Source organism: Schistocerca americana, chromosome 1 (genome assembly GCF_021461395.2).
Source record: "Schistocerca americana isolate TAMUIC-IGC-003095 chromosome 1, iqSchAmer2.1, whole genome shotgun sequence".
In the NCBI taxonomy this organism is placed as follows: domain Eukaryota; kingdom Metazoa; phylum Arthropoda; class Insecta; order Orthoptera; family Acrididae; genus Schistocerca; species Schistocerca americana.
Window position 1 is genome coordinate 186,036,552 of NC_060119.1, and position 17,288 is coordinate 186,053,839.

Below are 17,288 nucleotides of genomic sequence, written 5' to 3' on the forward strand. Positions count from 1 at the left end.
TTGAGTGATCAGAGTGAGGACACAACTGCCATGAACTCGTTTCAGATAGCGTTACCAGCACCTGGCAGCTTGAAAAAGGCCTCAATGTGGCTTTCCATTTGGCCGGTTGGTCGAATCGTCCAATATCCATATCTATGCGTCATTCGAATGTGACAGTGGCCTGATGTTGGACTACATGGAAACTTGAAGGAAGGCATACTCATAAAGATTCCACATCTGACCAGCACAAGTGAGGATCGCCACACTGTGCACAAACACAAGGTGGTCCTCTCGCATTTGAGCCTGCCATCCGAGAACAATGGGTTTCCCTGTAACATTCTACAGCAGCTGCTGGACCAGGGAATTACCGTCCCATGCACAGGCTGCCGTCAACTGCACTACGCAAACGTTTGCGTCTGGACTAACGCAGTGACCAGAAAGCCTCGTGTTCAACGATGAAGTGTGATTGTATACTATCCCACATGACCAACGTCGACGAGTATGCCGGTGACCTCGGGAGGGATCCCATGCTTCCAACGTTTCAGAGAGGTACAGCAGAGTTAGTCCTTCCGTCGTGGTATAAGGAGCTATCCAGAATGAATTCAAACCACCGATGGTAGTGACTAATGGAACTTCACAGCAGAACAGTACGTCAAGGACATCCCACGTCCCCAAGTGTTGCCTCTCATGTGACATTATGATGCCATTTTTCAACAGAACAATGCTCGTTTACATAAGGCACACACACTATGTGATCAAAAGCATTCGGACACCTGGCCGAAAATGATAAGTTTCTAGCGCCCTCCATCGGTAACGCTGGAATTCAATATGGTGTTGGTCACCCTTAGCCTTCATGACAGGACTTATGACCTCAGCAGTTGAGTCCCGTGGTGCTCAGAGCCATCTGAACCTTCATGACAGCTTCCGCTATCGCAAGCACATGTTCAGTCAGGTGCTGGAACGTATCTTGGGGAATGGTAGCCCACTCTTCACAGAGTGCTGCACTGGGAGACGTATCGATGTTGGTCGGTGAGGCCTGGCACGAACTCGGCGTTCCAAAACACCCCAAAGATGTTCTATAGGTCAGGACTCTGTGCAGGCCAGTTCAAATGGCTCTGAGCACTATGGGACTTAACATCTGGGGTCATCAGTCCCCTACGCTTAGATCTACTTAAACCTAACTAACCTAAGGACATCAAACACATCTATGCCCGAGGCAGGATTCGAACCTGCGACCGTAGCAGCAGCGCGGTTCCGGACTGAAGCGCCTAGAACCGCTCGGCCACGACGGGCGGCTGTAGGCCAGTCCATTACAGGGATGTTATTGACGTGCAATCACTCCGCCATAGGCCGTGCAATACTAACAGGTGCTCGATCGTGTTTAAAGACGCAACTGACATCCCCGAACTGCTCTTCAACAGTGGGAATCAAGAAGGTGCTTAAAACATCAATGTAGGCCTGTGCTGTGATAGAGCCACGTAAAACAAGGGGTGCAAGCCCCCTCCGTGAAACACACGACCACACCATAACACCACCGCCTCCGAAATTTACTGTTGGCACTACACACGCTGACAGATGACGTTCACCGGGCATTCGCCATACCCACACCCTGCCATCGGATCGCCACATTGTGTACCGTGATTCGTCATTCCACACAACGTTTTTCCACTGTTCATTCGTCCAAATTTTACGCTCCTTACACCAATCGAGGTGTCATTTGGCATTTACTGGCGTGTTGTGTGGCCTACGAGCAGTCGCTCGACCATGAAATCCAAGTTTTCTCACCTCCCGCCCTTCATAGTACATGCAGTGGATCCTGATGTAGTTTGGAATTCCTGTGTGATGATCTGGATAGATGTCTGCCTATTACACATTACGACCCTCTTCAACTGTCGGCGGTGTCTGTCAGTCAGTCAACAGACGAGGTCGGCCTATACGCTTTTGTGCTGTACGTGTCCCTTCACGTTTCCACTTCACTATCACATCGGAAACAGTGGAGCTATGAATGTTTAGGAGTGTGGAAATCTCGCGTACAGACGTACGACACAAGTGACACCCAATCACCTGACCACGTTCGAATCCGGAATTCCGCGGAGCCCCCGATTCTGCTCTCTGACGACTGCTCTCTGACTACTGAGGTCGCCGATATGGAGTACCTGGCAGCAACATGCACCTAATATGAAAAACTTATGTTTTTTGGGTGTCCGGATGTGTATCTATATGAACAGCCTGTGTGATCTGAGGTATTCCAGTGGCCAACAAAATTCCCCGATCTCTCCCTGACAGAAAATGTGTAGGACTGGCTGTCCGCAATATCCAGGACATGTTACAACAGTTGTGGCCTACCTTGCGCCAGGAGAGGATTCAGCGGCTTTACGACACCCATTCCAAACGAACCAGTGTACGCATCCAGGCCAGAGGAGGTGCGACATTGTGCAGGGAAGTGTGCTCACACTGCCAAATTCTTTGTAAATAATATAGTCACTCGTTTGCTACCCCCTTTTGCGGCTTCACTTTTTGTGACAATCGGTGTATCTGCATGTAGATTTACAGAGCTCATAAGTTTTTTTGGTATATCAGTGTAGTCGTACTTTTAGGTGAAATCAGTAAAATACGCTGAAGTGGATGACTCGATGAGGATGAATCAACGGACATACAATGATATGGAATAACCGTGCGAACTGTTCAGATACGATGAATCTGCAATGTGATGAATATGTTGTGACGACTGAAAATTTTTGACAAACCAGGACTCGAACCCGGCAGGTGCCTAAATCATTATTCTACGTGAACATGTTTAACAGCTTGGCTCTGAACTTCACTGCCATTGATGTTTCCATCAGCGATTCCAGAATACTGGCACAGAGTAACAGGAAGTAACACCGGTGGGGGAAACGGAGCCTGGAGGGCCGAAGCTTAATGTGGGGAAATGACACACATGGAAGGATAGCAAATAACGAGATTTTGTTATTGTGCTTACAGAGGATAGCAGGAAGAACGCACGATTCAATTTTTAGGTGCTTTGTAAGTGTACTGGAGCGACAATTAATTCACAGTGCTGCCACAGGTGGCAGTAGCTGAATTCATAGCAAGAATCTTAAGGTGTAACTCACAAACGAAAGAAATGGCTTTTAAGGTGCTTGTTCGACCGATTCTTGAGTGTTGTCCATCAATATGGGATAATTTTACCAGGTAGGACTGATAGAACAGATAGAGAAGATCCAAAGAAGAGCGGCGCGTTTCGTTACGGGATCGTCGAGTCGGTGCGAGAGTGTTACAGAGATGCTCAGCAAACTCTAGTGGCAGACGTTACGAGAGAGGAGCTATGCGAAATGAGAAATTTCTGGAGCACGCTTTCCGGGAAGAGTAAGACAGCATATTAGTTCCTCACCCACATACAGCTCGCGAAATGCCAATGACGAGAAAACTCGAGAAATTAGAGTTAATTGAGCGGCTTACAGACAATCATTCTTCCCATGCGCTGTTCGCGAGTGGAGCGGGAAGGGGCGATCAGTTTGTGGTATCAGAAGTTCCATCCGTCACACACAGTTACGTGGCTTGCGAAGTAGGATGCAGATTTAGAGGTCTGTCCTCTCGTGCGCTGGGGCCGCTCACATCCTGCGGGCGTTAAATATCGCCGTCCTTACGGGTCGATTCGATATTCGTGCGATGGTCGTGTCTTCCTGCGTATCGCGAGCAGTAATATCGCATAACGATGGTCGGCAGTCTCGCAGTTCACCATTCTACCGCTTTCGAATTCCGACACATGCTGCTAAGTGTTTCTCCCTGCACGATTGTCTCACACACCACGAACCTCAAATGCGATTTGTGAACGAGAAACCCTCTGCATGCCCGCATCTCGTGGTCGTGCGGTAGCGTTCTCGCTTCCCACACCCGGGTTCCCGGGTTCGATTCCCGGCGGGGTCAGGGATTTTCTCTGCCTCGTGATGGCTGGGTGTTGTGTGCTGTCCTTAGGTTAGTTAGGTTTAAGTAGTTCTAAGTTCTAGGGGACTTATGACCACAGCAGTTGAGTCCCATAGTGCTCAGAGCCATTTGAAACCCTCTGCATAATCCTTGCTTATACATGTATAAGAAACAAAATAAAGAATCTCACTAAACAGGCCCACAAACGAATCGTTTGCGGGATAATTGCGACTATATTGTTGCCAGCCACTATTGACATGAGGGTCTGTAAATGCCACACACAGGTTCGTGGTGTTGTCTCTGTTTACATTATCGAGATGTGGACTTGTAAACAGAACGCATGCGACAGTAGTGTACACGGTCTGCACCCTTGTACCAAGGATCATACTGTGCCCAAAGGCAAGAGATAAACATTTACAATTGTGCATCAACGCCTCCCAGAAACCAGGGCGTTTGCACATGCCGAGGGAACGTGTATGTCTGCACGCATTATACCTGTGCTTGGAGATGTGAAACTGGAAACGGTCAAACACTATCCAGAAATCACAACAAGGAGGCTTGGCGCACAAATTCCTGAAATGTGTCACAGTAGTGCTTGGAGAAAATGTAATGTACCTGTACGACTTTCAACAAGTTCAGTGTCTTTGTGAGGCGGAATTTGGTCCTAGACTAACTTTCTGTCAGTGGTTGCTACGATAAGCTGTAGCCAACCGTATGTTTGACGATAACATTTTGTATAGAGATGAAGCAGGGTTCACTCGTGATGGTGTGTTTAATTATCACAATTCTCGCGTTTGGAGTTAGCTAGGCTCCAACCCATATGCTGAACATGAGTCTCAACATGAGCGACGTTCTTCATCGAATGTGAGGTACGGGATACTGGGTGACAGTCTTATTGGACCCAAATAAACTGAATTGATAAAATTATTTCGATATTTGCAGCATCATCGATGCAAGATTGCCTCAGGATGTGGTACATTTATGATGGAGCAGCGCCACGTTTTGCTGGGTGGGTGAGATGACATTTAATGTGGCGATATGGCCAAAGATTGTGCGAGATAGGACCCGTACCGCAGTCGGGAAGATCACATGATCAGGACCCCATGGATTTCTGTGTTTGGGGCCACCTTAAAGGTGTAGTGCACGCCACTCCGATTAACAGGGTTGAAAAATTGGAGCATAGACTTGGCAATGCTTATCAAGCGATTCGAAACGATCCAGGCGTGTTCGAAAAGATTCGAAACTTATTGCGGCGACGGGTATAAGCCTTCATCCGGGTAGAAGGACGACACTACACCTGCTTAATTACGAGTACAGTCATTTAACTATTGTCGTGTTAATTCAAAACACCTGCACTTCTACCAAAGTATCTCTAATAACGTCTTAATGTTGTACAGTATTGTTAACTTTTGCTAACTTGGATGACTTTTACACAGAATCAAGTCAGTGGTGGCTGGTAACTGCCAAGTTGCAATTATCTCGCATACGATTCCTTTGCGGAACTATGTTTACAGGGTCTGTTTTTCTTCTCGTACCATGTATTTTCAGCTGTATGTGTTTACGCCATTGTTATGATACGCTCCGTGTATAGAATAGAGATGGTGTTGCTGCGACTAGCGTTTGCGTATTAAGAACGCTTCTTAGTACCTAGACGATTCTTACATGCCGCCTTAATAGTGTCGCAATTCGATGACCAGCAGTATAGCTGCTGGTGTACATCCCCCACGAGCAAGATGGTTCAAATGGCTCTGAGCACTATGGTACTTAACATCTGAGGTCATCAGTCCCCTAGACTTAGAACTACGTAAACCTGAATAACCTAAGGACATCACACACATCCATGACCGAGGCAGGATTCGAACCTGCGACCGTAGCAGTAGCGCGGTTCCGGACTGAAGCGCCTAGAACCGCTCGGTCACGTGCACGATATCGTATTGGAACAGACGCTGCTGAACCGTCATTCCAGTAGGTTTATTAGGTTTATTTTTTTATTTTTTTTAACCAATTCATTTCCTCTCCTGAAGGGAGGCGGATGGGCCGCTGGAGAGCTTATTGCTCTAATGGAGCCATAGATGAGGTATTTCTTTTGATTTTCTTTATTTAGGCTGAACTAAACGCTAACTTACAAAATAAATTACAATTTTTCTTAAGTAGCTTTTGTATTGTTTTGATGATACATGACTGTTTTGCTAACTTAGAAACTAATTACTTTTCTTAGGTATTTTTTTTTGTTCTTTTGATGATACATGATTGTTTTGCTTACTTAAAAAGTAATTACAGTTTTTACTAAGTAGTTTTTTGTGGTTGTTGTTTTAACACTACACGATTGTTTCGCATTGTTGCCTGGTTTCGTTTTTGTTTGCCTTTACGCTAACGTATAAACTAGTAACATTTTACTTAATATGGAAATTTAGATTTTTGATAGCACATTATTGAGTTATTTTGTACCAGTGGCATGAGTGGGGATGGGTTAACAATTGGGTGTGGGTGTGGACTGCTTTGATATGGCTTTACAGTAACTTAATTTATATTTGAGCTCAAGCCACTGTACGTGATGCGTAATGAGTTTTGTTGCGTTTTTGCTAGGGTGACAGTTGTAGTTGAGTTTCTTTGCTGTTTTGGTTACATTCGATTTGGGCGGGTTTATGGTGGTGGGCGGTCGGTGTTCAGAGCCTGGTGGTGGGGAGGGGCGGGAGTGTCGTTGTTCTGTATGTGCAGTTGTCTTGAGTGCTCGTGTTGATTTATTGTGTCAGGGAAGGTGTGGGTGGAGTTGTGTATGATTATTCTGGGTGGGTAGGTGTATTTGTGTTTGGGTTTGTTTCTGTGTCGGGTTCTGTGGGTGTATACTGTGTGTAGGTCCGGTCGGGAGGTGAGGGCGGTATTCCCATAGCCGGCTCTAAGACTGGCTAGTCTTGATTGGTGTTAGTTTGGCTTCCTCAAAGACCTCTTGTCTGGGGGTAGAGGGGGGGGGGGGGGAGTCGGTGGATGCTGCGTATGATCAGTCTCTCGGTGCGGTAGAGTCTTTCGGCTCGAGTTTTGGAGATGCAGGCAAGGGGCGCTGCAGCATATTCGAAGAGTGGGCGGACGAACGTTTTGTAAGTGTTTATAGCAGTCTTGTCGTTCCAGCCTGTAAATTTGCCTTGTATTCGCCTATGAGGGATTGGCGTAGTCGAACTGTGTTGAAGGTCTCCTTTACGTGGTTGCTCAGGTTTAGGTAGGTTTCGAGCAGAATGTAAGGAACGGCCAGCCAGCTATTGTGGTGGCTGAAGCACGAGCTAGGCCGCCGATTGGGCACGGAGCGGCTTGAGCGAGGCAAGTCCAGCCACCCTGAGGCGGCGCGGCGTGACGCACTCCCGTGTCCGCCGGCTGGAGGGGATGCGGGGTCATTGCCCCCAAACACGCCGCCATCGCTGCCGCCGCCTCAGTGCGCGCGCGCAGCCGCTGACCAGCTACATGCCCAGGCAGCAGCTGATTGGCGTTGCCATTTGCTCGCGTTTGACTCATGGGTTCCGTAACATACAAGACGCGGGACATAGGAATGTTCTTCCGCAGTAGACATCTCCGGATTGTACTTCTAGTCCCACTGTAAACTGAAGGGCGAGTTGCGTATGTGGTGGGAGATGTGACTTTCCTGGAAAAGCTCCTCTACCCAAAAAAGTGGCTCTGAGCACTATGGGACTTAACATCTAGGGTCATCAATCCCCTAGAACCTATTAAACCTAACTAACCTAAGGACATCACACACATCCATACCCGAGGCAGGATTCGAACCCGCGACCGTAGCAGTCGCGCGGTTCCGGACTGAAGCGCCTAGAACCGCTCGGCCATTGCGGCCAGAATGACTACAAGATAAATAAAATTAAAGGAATATATACTATAGAAAAATATATGTGGAATATAAATTTGGAATATATTTATCTGGGAAATACTTATAACAACTGGCATTGAAACGGACATACATAGCCGGCGCGCGTACAGCCATATGTAGATATTACTAGCTTACTTCTGACAAATGTGTCTGTGGAGTACAACTTCATCACGTGAGGTGGAATTTGCTATTAACGACGCTACACATTTTGCTGTTTGTCAAATGTCGAAATGAGAAACAAAACAGTTGCGGGGGGAGGGGGGGGGGGATTTCGTAAAACATGGCATTTTCGATCTGTTATTGGAAGCATTGTTTCACATCGACACACGACACAGCCCCTACATACGCGAGGCCTGCAAAGCAGCCTCAGCCTCCCGAAGGCCGTGCCTCCCAGCCACTCCACGAGGAGTGCGTTTAACGTCCCGTCGACAACGAGGTCATCAGAGACGGAGCACACGCTCGGATAAGGAAAGAATGGGGGAGAATAGTCGGCCGTGCCGTTTCAAAGGAACCAATCGCCTGAAGCGATTTAAGGAAATCACGGAAAACCTAAATCCGGATGGCCGGGCGAGAATTTGCCGTTCTCCGGAATGCGACTCCAGTGTGCTAGCCACTGCGCCACCTCGCGCGGTGCCACTCGACGAAACTAACTTTCAGGTATCGGGAGTAGAATGCAGTCACCCGCACTGACAATTTCATGCTCCCACTAATAGCACTGCTCTGCAAAGCGCTGCTTCCTTCCTGGACTTCTCGCAACGTTGTTTCCAGCAGTTACTGCAAAGTATCCACCTTCTTGAGAAAGTGACTAGATCTTAAGCCTGCACAGTAGGTTCCCACCACAAAGCACTTTGATTACAGAAAGACTGACCGATCATCTGCAGGGTGAAAAAGCCTACTTCCAACGGCTACTAGAAAGTTGCTATGGCTTACCCAGCAGCCAAGAAGGAGAGGCCGTGACGATAAGTCACATCCGTCATCTATACGGCAGACTGCGATGTGATACGAAATTTGTGTCGTCTTCTATGCAAAACTGAATAAATTCATTTCCTGTGGTACTGCCACAGTGCACCACATCCTTTTCTAGGACCTCAGCATTTTTCAGCTCTTAGAATGCACAGCCTTCTTCAACGTGACGAACGCTACTATATGGAAACAAAGAAAACTCAGGTGGCTGATAGGAGTGGTATGATATGGGAGCGCACTCTAGTGTCATCGACTGGTCTTCACTGACTTCTGTCCTCTGCGAATTTTAACTACTACATTAAAACCAAGATACATCACGGAGGAATTAAACGAACTGGACGGAAATCAGTAGATGTGACGTGCATGATTTATTCAAGAGAAAGAGATTCACATATTGTAAATATCAATAACGCGTTGGCCCACTTCTAGCCCTTATGCAAGCACTTACTCGGTTTGGCATTGATTGATGGGGATATCGTGCCAAATTCTATCCAACTGGCGCGATAGATCGTCAGAATACCGAGCTGGTTCGATGGCCCTGCCCATAATCCTCCACACGTTCTCTACTGGGTACAGATCCGGTTACACTGCTGACGAAGGTTGTATTTGGCAAGCTCGAAGACAAGCAGTATACGAGTAAACCCTCGCCGTGTGAGGGCGGACATTATCTTGCTGAAATGTAAGGCCAGGATGGCTTGCCATATAGGGCAGCAAAACGTGACGTAGAATATCGCCGACCTGCCACTGCGCTGTAAGGGTGCTGCGGATGAGAACTAAAAAGGTGCTGCTAAAAATGAAATGGCACATGACGCCTTCGTTGGTCATCAGGGCTCACTTCGAAGCGAGACTCGTCACTGAAGACAAGTCTACTCTGAAATGATAATTAGATCGACACCCTAGCTGCAAACAGGCGTTGATATACATATTGGGAACATGTTGAAAATGTGTGCCCCGACCAGTACCCGAACCCGGGATCTCCTGCTTACATGGCAGACGCTCTTTCCATCTGAGCCAAGAAGAGCAGAGAGGGAGTTATCCCATTCACGCTCCCCGTGATACACACATTCCGAACATGTCCACACCATGAAATTTCCTAGCAGATTAAAACTGTGTGCCGGTCCCGAGTTCGAGTCTCGGTCCGGCACACAGTTTTAATCTACCAGGAAATTTCATATCAGCGCACACTCCGCTGCAGAGTGAAAATCTCATTCTGGATGTCCACACCACTACATTCGTAGTGCGCCTAATAGATGAGCGACTGCGATGAAAGCAGGAGATCCCGGGTTCGAGTCCTGGTTAGGGCACACATTTTCAACATGTAACCAATGATGTATATCAACGCCTGTTTGCAGTTAGGGTGTCGATTTAATTATCATTTCATTCTGGAGAAGCTGCACGGTCATCAATGGTATCTGTTCTTTCGGGAACAGATGCTATCTTCATATACAATTCTACACCATTCAATGTGATTTCAGGCCGAAGTGTGTGGAGACACCCCGGACAACGGTCGGATACGAACCTGACTCCTGCCCCCTGTATGTCCCGACAACCATGAGTAGTGGTGTTGAGTGCCATTTCTTTTCAGGAAGGACCCCTTTGGTTGTCATCCGCGGTAGCCTTACAGCACACTGGTACGTAGACGTTATTCAACGCCTTGTTTCTTTTGACCTTCAAGGTAACCCATCCTGGGCTTACATTTCAGTAAGGTAATGCCCGCCCGCACACGGTGAGAGATTCTAACCTTGTCATCGTGCTCGTCAAACCCTAAGTTGGCCAGCAAGGTCGCCGGATCTCTCCCCAATTGAGAACATTTGGAGCATTGTGGGCAGAATTCTTCAGCCAGCGCGGCATTTTGAATACCTAAGGCGACAGTTGGACAGAGTCTGGCATGATATCCCTCAGGGGGACATCCAACCACTGTATCAATCACCGCCATACCGCATAACTGCTTGCATCAGGGCCAGAGGTGGACACACGCGTTACTGACTTGCTCAATTCCAAGATGGTACTCCAGGGGGGTGTTAAATGACTGTGCGCAACGGAAAATAATATACGCTTAAATGAAGATTAGGCCCTGTCTGACTACCCCCTGAAGCAGATGTTAGGATCTCGTAATGCTCTTCGACATATAAATTCCAACCTAAACAGAAATGAATGATTAATGGAACTAATTATACTAAATAATAAGCTTTGTTGCTGCTTATACAGTAATTATATATTAAAAACACTCTTTATTACAAATGCTTATATTTCCTAACAAAAATTACTGATCCACTGAACAACTCTGCCCTTTTACTATCATTGCGTGATTTAATAGCACTAACGCGAAATGACTGACATCATCTATGTGCCAAACACAAGAAGACACTACTTTTAAAGATGATCTACAACGGAGAGCAACATCAGTGGAAATAAATCCAGCTGTTTAGCTTTATAGCCTCTAATAAGCCAAAGCAATTAGCAATATCACCGTATGTACTGCGTCCGATGGGTCGGAGTGATGGTTCTCGTACACGTCTGCGACGATGGAAGAACTCCAGAAACAAAACAAACTCTTTCAAAGATTAGGACGACACAAGGCGGTCCTCGGACTAATATACTACAATAATGTCTTCTCCTGTGTTCTACAAATGAGAAACGCGAATTCCCAGCCACAAGGATGGAGTTCAGATAACGTCTCAACGGAAGTATAGGCAGAGGAAGTGCTCTCAATAACTGAACGCTGCGTACTCGACGACGACTTCCAACCCGGAGGTGAAGTCCAGAATCGTATAGGTTCGCAACAGTACAGTGCGTAATTGTTCTAACTATGAAGTCTCCTGAGAGCAAAGACAACAAGTCCGACCGTACCACACGGGCGCTCACAACGGTAGACCTCGTACCTCCAGCACTGGCTTCCCAGCAACGCTTGGTTCCCCTCCCTCGTAATTCCGAAAACGAATCTTATTCCCGAAGCCACGGAATATTCTCCCTCTCTACAGATTCTTCCGAACGCCGACTAACCACATTTTAGTCTTTTGTCGTCCAGCGCGGAAAGTTTGCGAGGAAAAACCTATACTCGTACAATGGTACACTTCTGGGTAAAAATGCTTGGAAATAACCAGCCTGCGTGGTTTCCGAGGAACCGCTTCGTCGTTCCTCTTACCTGCGTCCAAGATTTACAGCGTTAAGTATAATCCTTCCGGTTCGGCTAAAACCGGCCGGTCGCGACTCTATTCCGCTCCAGTGCTTACATGCTACGACGTCCGTCTTGCTATTTCCTGTGCTTAAGCAGGACCAACACATCTGTGAGGGTCTCCCACCCAGGACTTCAATTCCGCCACCCGTTTCATTTCCGCTGGCGTTCCAACCTCTACTAGTAAAGGCAACCATTCATTACGCCGTTTTTATAATAAAGACACTCCGTCATCTTTCATGCAATACGAGTTAACAATTATTTACAAGACGTACGTGACAATATCAGTCTCCTTTATATATTCATATGTAAGATGTACAACCTAAATGTGTTTGTAGATCACGGCAAAGTATGTGAATGAGTGCTTGTAGAGTGCGAAGTTATAGCCACCTTACACAACATATGAAATTTTCTCTCTTCAATCAATTATCAAAGTTTTGTAATATTGTAATCATCTGTTTGTTTGTAAATGTTCACCACAATTGCCGATTTGCGTTCATTCGGATGATTCCTTCGTAGTGAGAGAGAGAGAGAGAGAGAGAGAGAGAGAGAGAGAGAGAGAGAGAGAGAGAATACACGCGCGGGCGCGCGTCTTTGTGCCAGAGTGTACGTACAACATCTGCGACTACGAAAGGCATAGTGACAAGTAGAGTTAACGATCGCCGACATATTATAAGTAGCTCAGTTTCAAAGAATGTTACTTATTGGCATACTAGTCCCATGTTGTCTCTTATCTCAAAGTGGCAGCGACCGAAATTGCGTCAACACCGGTAGACGGGATTCGGTCTCTAACGGTTCTGCTACTACCAGTGACACATGCTCTTCGGCAAGCCTCGAAACACTTTGGTCCGCGCCCAGTTTTTTGCAATGGAGTGTCCTGCCAGCAGCCAAGGACGCGATCGGTCAGATCGTCACGCCAGAGCCCACTCTGTCGCCGAAGAGAGGGAAAACCGTTTCCCGAAATCACAATGCCGAGCGGGCCCATTGTTCCAAAAAAACCGGGCGCAGTGAACAATAGGCGCGGCGGTGTGTTAAACGCTGCGTGCTGTTGGACCCCGCTGCGGGTCCGTGAATTCGTGTACACCGATCACCGTGGAACCGATGTCGCGGATGCTGGCACAAATGAGGTACGACTCGGGACTTGGACAAGTCAAGGACGCTGCAGGCATCTATAACATGCAGCGCGTTTGTTCACTGAAGTTCGTTTTTGTGGTAGAACACCTAGCTCCTTTCTGCGCCACATTAAGGCTGAGTCATGGACAGTGTTATTGTTCCAGATGTTATTGTTGTTATCCAAGTGCAGCTGTTTATATAACTGTTTATATAACTAACTATATAACAGAATGAATGGGAGGCTGTCGTCAGTATGCTTAACTGTTTAAAAGGCGATTTAAAACAGATTCTACACTGAAGGGCCAGGCAAATGAAAACGAGAGAGATGGAAAATTAAATAAGTAAACCGTTTATTATTTCAAAAGCAACCGTCATACCTGTTAATACATTTACCCCACTGTCAGACAATACTGTGAATGCCTACGGAACCATGATTGTACCCAAGCGTGCACCTCGTCGTCCAAAGCATGTCACGAAAGTCGTCTTCAGGGCTCCAAAAATGTGGAAATCGCATGGGGAGAGATTGGAAGTGTATTGAGGATTTCTAAAGTCGGGTTCACTCACGCAACCGTTACGCCACAGCTTGCGGCTTTCTGTAGTGGCACAGCAATTTACCGTTCACAAAGGACGTCACAAATTATACGTATTTGCACGTCTTGCATCATGGCTTGAAGTGAGATCATATGGGAAACATTCCAGTGCAGGTTACGGCACTAGAGCCGTCAAACGTTAAAATACAAAGTTGACGAAACCCGTATGTCAGACCAGGAACTGATTTCGCACAAGAATGAATCGGGGGCCACTAATATATATATATATGCCATAGCAGGCAGCATTTTCGTCTTCGAGTCTTACTTCTTTATATACACTCCTGGAAATTGAAATAAGAACACCGTGAATTCTTTGTCCCAGGAAGGGGAAACTTTATTGACACATTCCTGGGGTCAGATACATCACATGATCACACTGACAGAACCACAGGCACATAGACACAGGCAACAGAGCATGCACAATGTCGGCACTAGTACAGTGTATATCCACCTTTCGCAGCAATGCAGGCTGCTATTCTCCCATGGAGACGATCGTAGAGATGCTGGATGTAGTCCTGTGGAACGGCTTGCCATGCCATTTCCACCTGGCGCCTCAGTTGGACCAGCGTTCGTGCTGGACGTGCAGACCGCGTGAGACGACGCTTCATCCAGTCCCAAACATGCTCAATGGGGGACAGATCCGGAGATCTTGCTGGCCAGGGTAGTTGACTTACACCTTCTAGAGCACGTTGGGTGGCACGGGATACATGCGGACGTGCATTGTCCTGTTGGAACAGCAAGTTCCCTTGCCGGTCTAGGAACGGTAGAACGATGGGTTCGATGACGGTTTGGATGTACCGTGCACTATTCAGTGTCCCCTCGACGATCACCAGTGGTGTACGGCCAGTGTAGGAGGTCGCTCCCCACACCATGATGCCGGGTGTTGGCCCTGTGTGCCTCGGTCGTATGCACTCCTGATTGTGGCGCTCACCTGCACGGCGCCAAACACGCATACGACCATCATTGGCACCAAGGCAGAAGCGACTCTCATCGCTGAAGACAACACGTCTCCATTCGTCCCTCCATTCACGCCTGTCGCGACACCACTGGAGGCGGGCTGCACGATGTTGGGGCGTGAGCGGAAGACGGCCTAACGGTGTGCGGGACCGTAGCCCAGCTTCATGGAGACGGTTGCGAATGGTCCTCGCCGATACCCCAGGAGCAACAGTGTCCCTAATTTGCTGGGAAGTGGCGGTGCGGTCCCCTACGGCACTGCGTAGGATCCTACGGTCTTGGCGTGCATCCGTGCGTCGCTGCGGTCCGGTCCCAGGTCGACGGGCACGTGCACCTTCCGCCGACCACTGGCGACAACATCGATGTACTGTGGAGACCTCACGCCCCACGTGTTGAGCAATTCGGCGGTACGTCCACCCGGCCTCCCGCATGCCCACTATACGCCCTCGCTCAAAGTCCGTGAACTGCACATACGGTTCACGTCCACGCTGTCGCGGCATGCTACCAGTGTTAAAGACTGCGATGGAGCTCCGTATGCCACGGCAAACTGGCTGACACTGACGGCGGCGGTGCACAAATGCTGCGCAGCTAGCGCCATTCGACGGCCAACACCGCGGTTCCTGGTGTGTCCGCTGTGCCGTGCGTGTGATCATTGCTTGTACAGCCCTCTCGCAGTGTCTGGAGCAAGTATGGTGGGTCTGACACACCGGTGTCAATGTGTTCTTTTTTCCATTTCCAGGAGTGTATAAGTAAGACTCGAAGACGAAAATGCTGTCTGCTATGGCGAACTAACCACTTGCTGGCATGTAAAAATAGTCTGCAGACACGCCATTCTTGCAAGATTTCAAATTTTATTGTATTCGTTGATGCGGGCATCTCGAATAACTAATTTTTAGTTTAAAAGCTATAGGCCACATATAACGCGCAATTTGTAGAGTGCTTGGTCTCTCATACCACGACGTTTACATGGCTCGTTTTTATTACATATTAAGTTCATTTATTTATTCGCCTACATCACTGGTTTGCAAATAATAAGCGAACGCAGATACACACGCACACACAATTAGAGACAGGATGTTCTTTTTGTACCTCCAGCAGCAGCGGAAGTGTACCTGCCGAACACTTGTTTTACTATTTTTCACTATTGAAATGAAAACATACTAAATCGAATGGAGTAGGACCCCCACAGCAGCAATTACTTTACAATAACTTAGACAGAATGTTCGTGTTTCGAAATGCAACGACCAGAGGGCAGAAGTGAAACGAAAGTGGCGTAACGAAATACAACTAAGGATGACAGAAGTTGCGTCTCCGAAGTTGCACCACTGAAAACTGGCAGTTCAACGCAGCTGCAGTATGTCACTAGCTGTGGCAACAATTTTGTTGCGTATGTGGACCTAGCTTTCCAGCTAAACGTCTGCAGCGTACCGTTAACAACCTTGGGAGCATATGGGCGGACATCATGCAATGGAATGATCTCGTTCGGCAACATTCCGGCGTGTTTGTATTTCAAGCTGCGCTCCAATTTTGGCGAAGTGTCCACTTACCACATAGCTCCGTTTTCCATGAAGTCAATGAGCACCGGGCCCTTGCTGTCAAATAAAAAGTTCATTATGACCTTCCAGGAGCGGGTGTGCCTGTTGTTTCGACTACGCTGCAGAGGTTTCGCATGGAAGCTCTTACACATTCTCCATGTGCGAGACCTTTTTTTACGAAGTCGTTGACCGTTTTGTCTCACAGTGGGATGAATGTGTTAACAGTTATGGTGATTACTTTTGAAATAAGCTGTTTACGCAGTCTTTTCCATCTGTCTCGTTCTCATTTGACTGCCTATTACGTTACTCTAATTGATCACTTCCGTTCAACAGACAATTAGTTCCGCAATGAAAAGTTTCCCAACGATGTCACAAACCAGTGGTGAACGAAAATTACGAAATCAACTTTTTTGACATTTACACCTCTACAGTATGTTATTAGACGCAGTGTCAAAGTAGCAGAGATTGGACGTTTAAGAAAACCTGTAACATTTGATTTTGAGTTGCGGTTCTTATCAATAAAACACTTCAGAATTTAAAGTACTTTGTTTTATTTATTACTTTCCCCTCATGCGTTATTTCTAAAGGCGTGGTCAGTACTTCTGTTGCACAGAACAGCATGTCTACTGTTTCATTTATATTCAGCGACAGCCAATTTACGAAACACCAGTTAACTGTCCTTAGCCAACAGGTTTCCTCAGGAAAGTTTCGTCTATTTCTTTTGATTTTAAAAATGAAGTACATGAGGAGGCAGTGGTGTCTTCTCGAGAAATACTGTAGCAGGCTCGACTCTACATGGATGGCGCTCCGGCAGAAGACGGAAGCTTCTCTCGTTTATCTTGGAGCTTAGAGCACTCTGAGGACCGTTGGGAAGTACTCTTGAACCACACAAAGACGTCCGGATGTTCCCCTCCTGTACACCAATACGCACGGCACTATATATAAACTCTATCCACGGATAAGATGCGTATATCGGGCATCCCATTTGGAGGAGAAGAAAGATACGAGATACATACAACTGTAGAGGGTCCTCTTTTAACCCACTAGAAGATCAATTCACAATGATGCTGAGGAGTACTTTCACGCAGAACAGATGTAGATCTCCGGTGGTGCTTTAAAAGTTCAGCATATAAAATCAGCTCTGTATCCTCCGGCTGTTACTTTGTAAAAGCGTGTAGGATTCCGCA

General features: G+C 47.2%; 1 protein-coding gene across 3 annotated transcripts in view; it reads right to left on the reverse strand.

Annotated features, from left to right (window-relative positions):
• Positions 1–17,288, reverse strand: part of LOC124555517 (protein yippee-like 2) — a 609,150-nt gene that overhangs the window by 341,385 nt on the left and 250,477 nt on the right. The window lies entirely within an intron of this gene.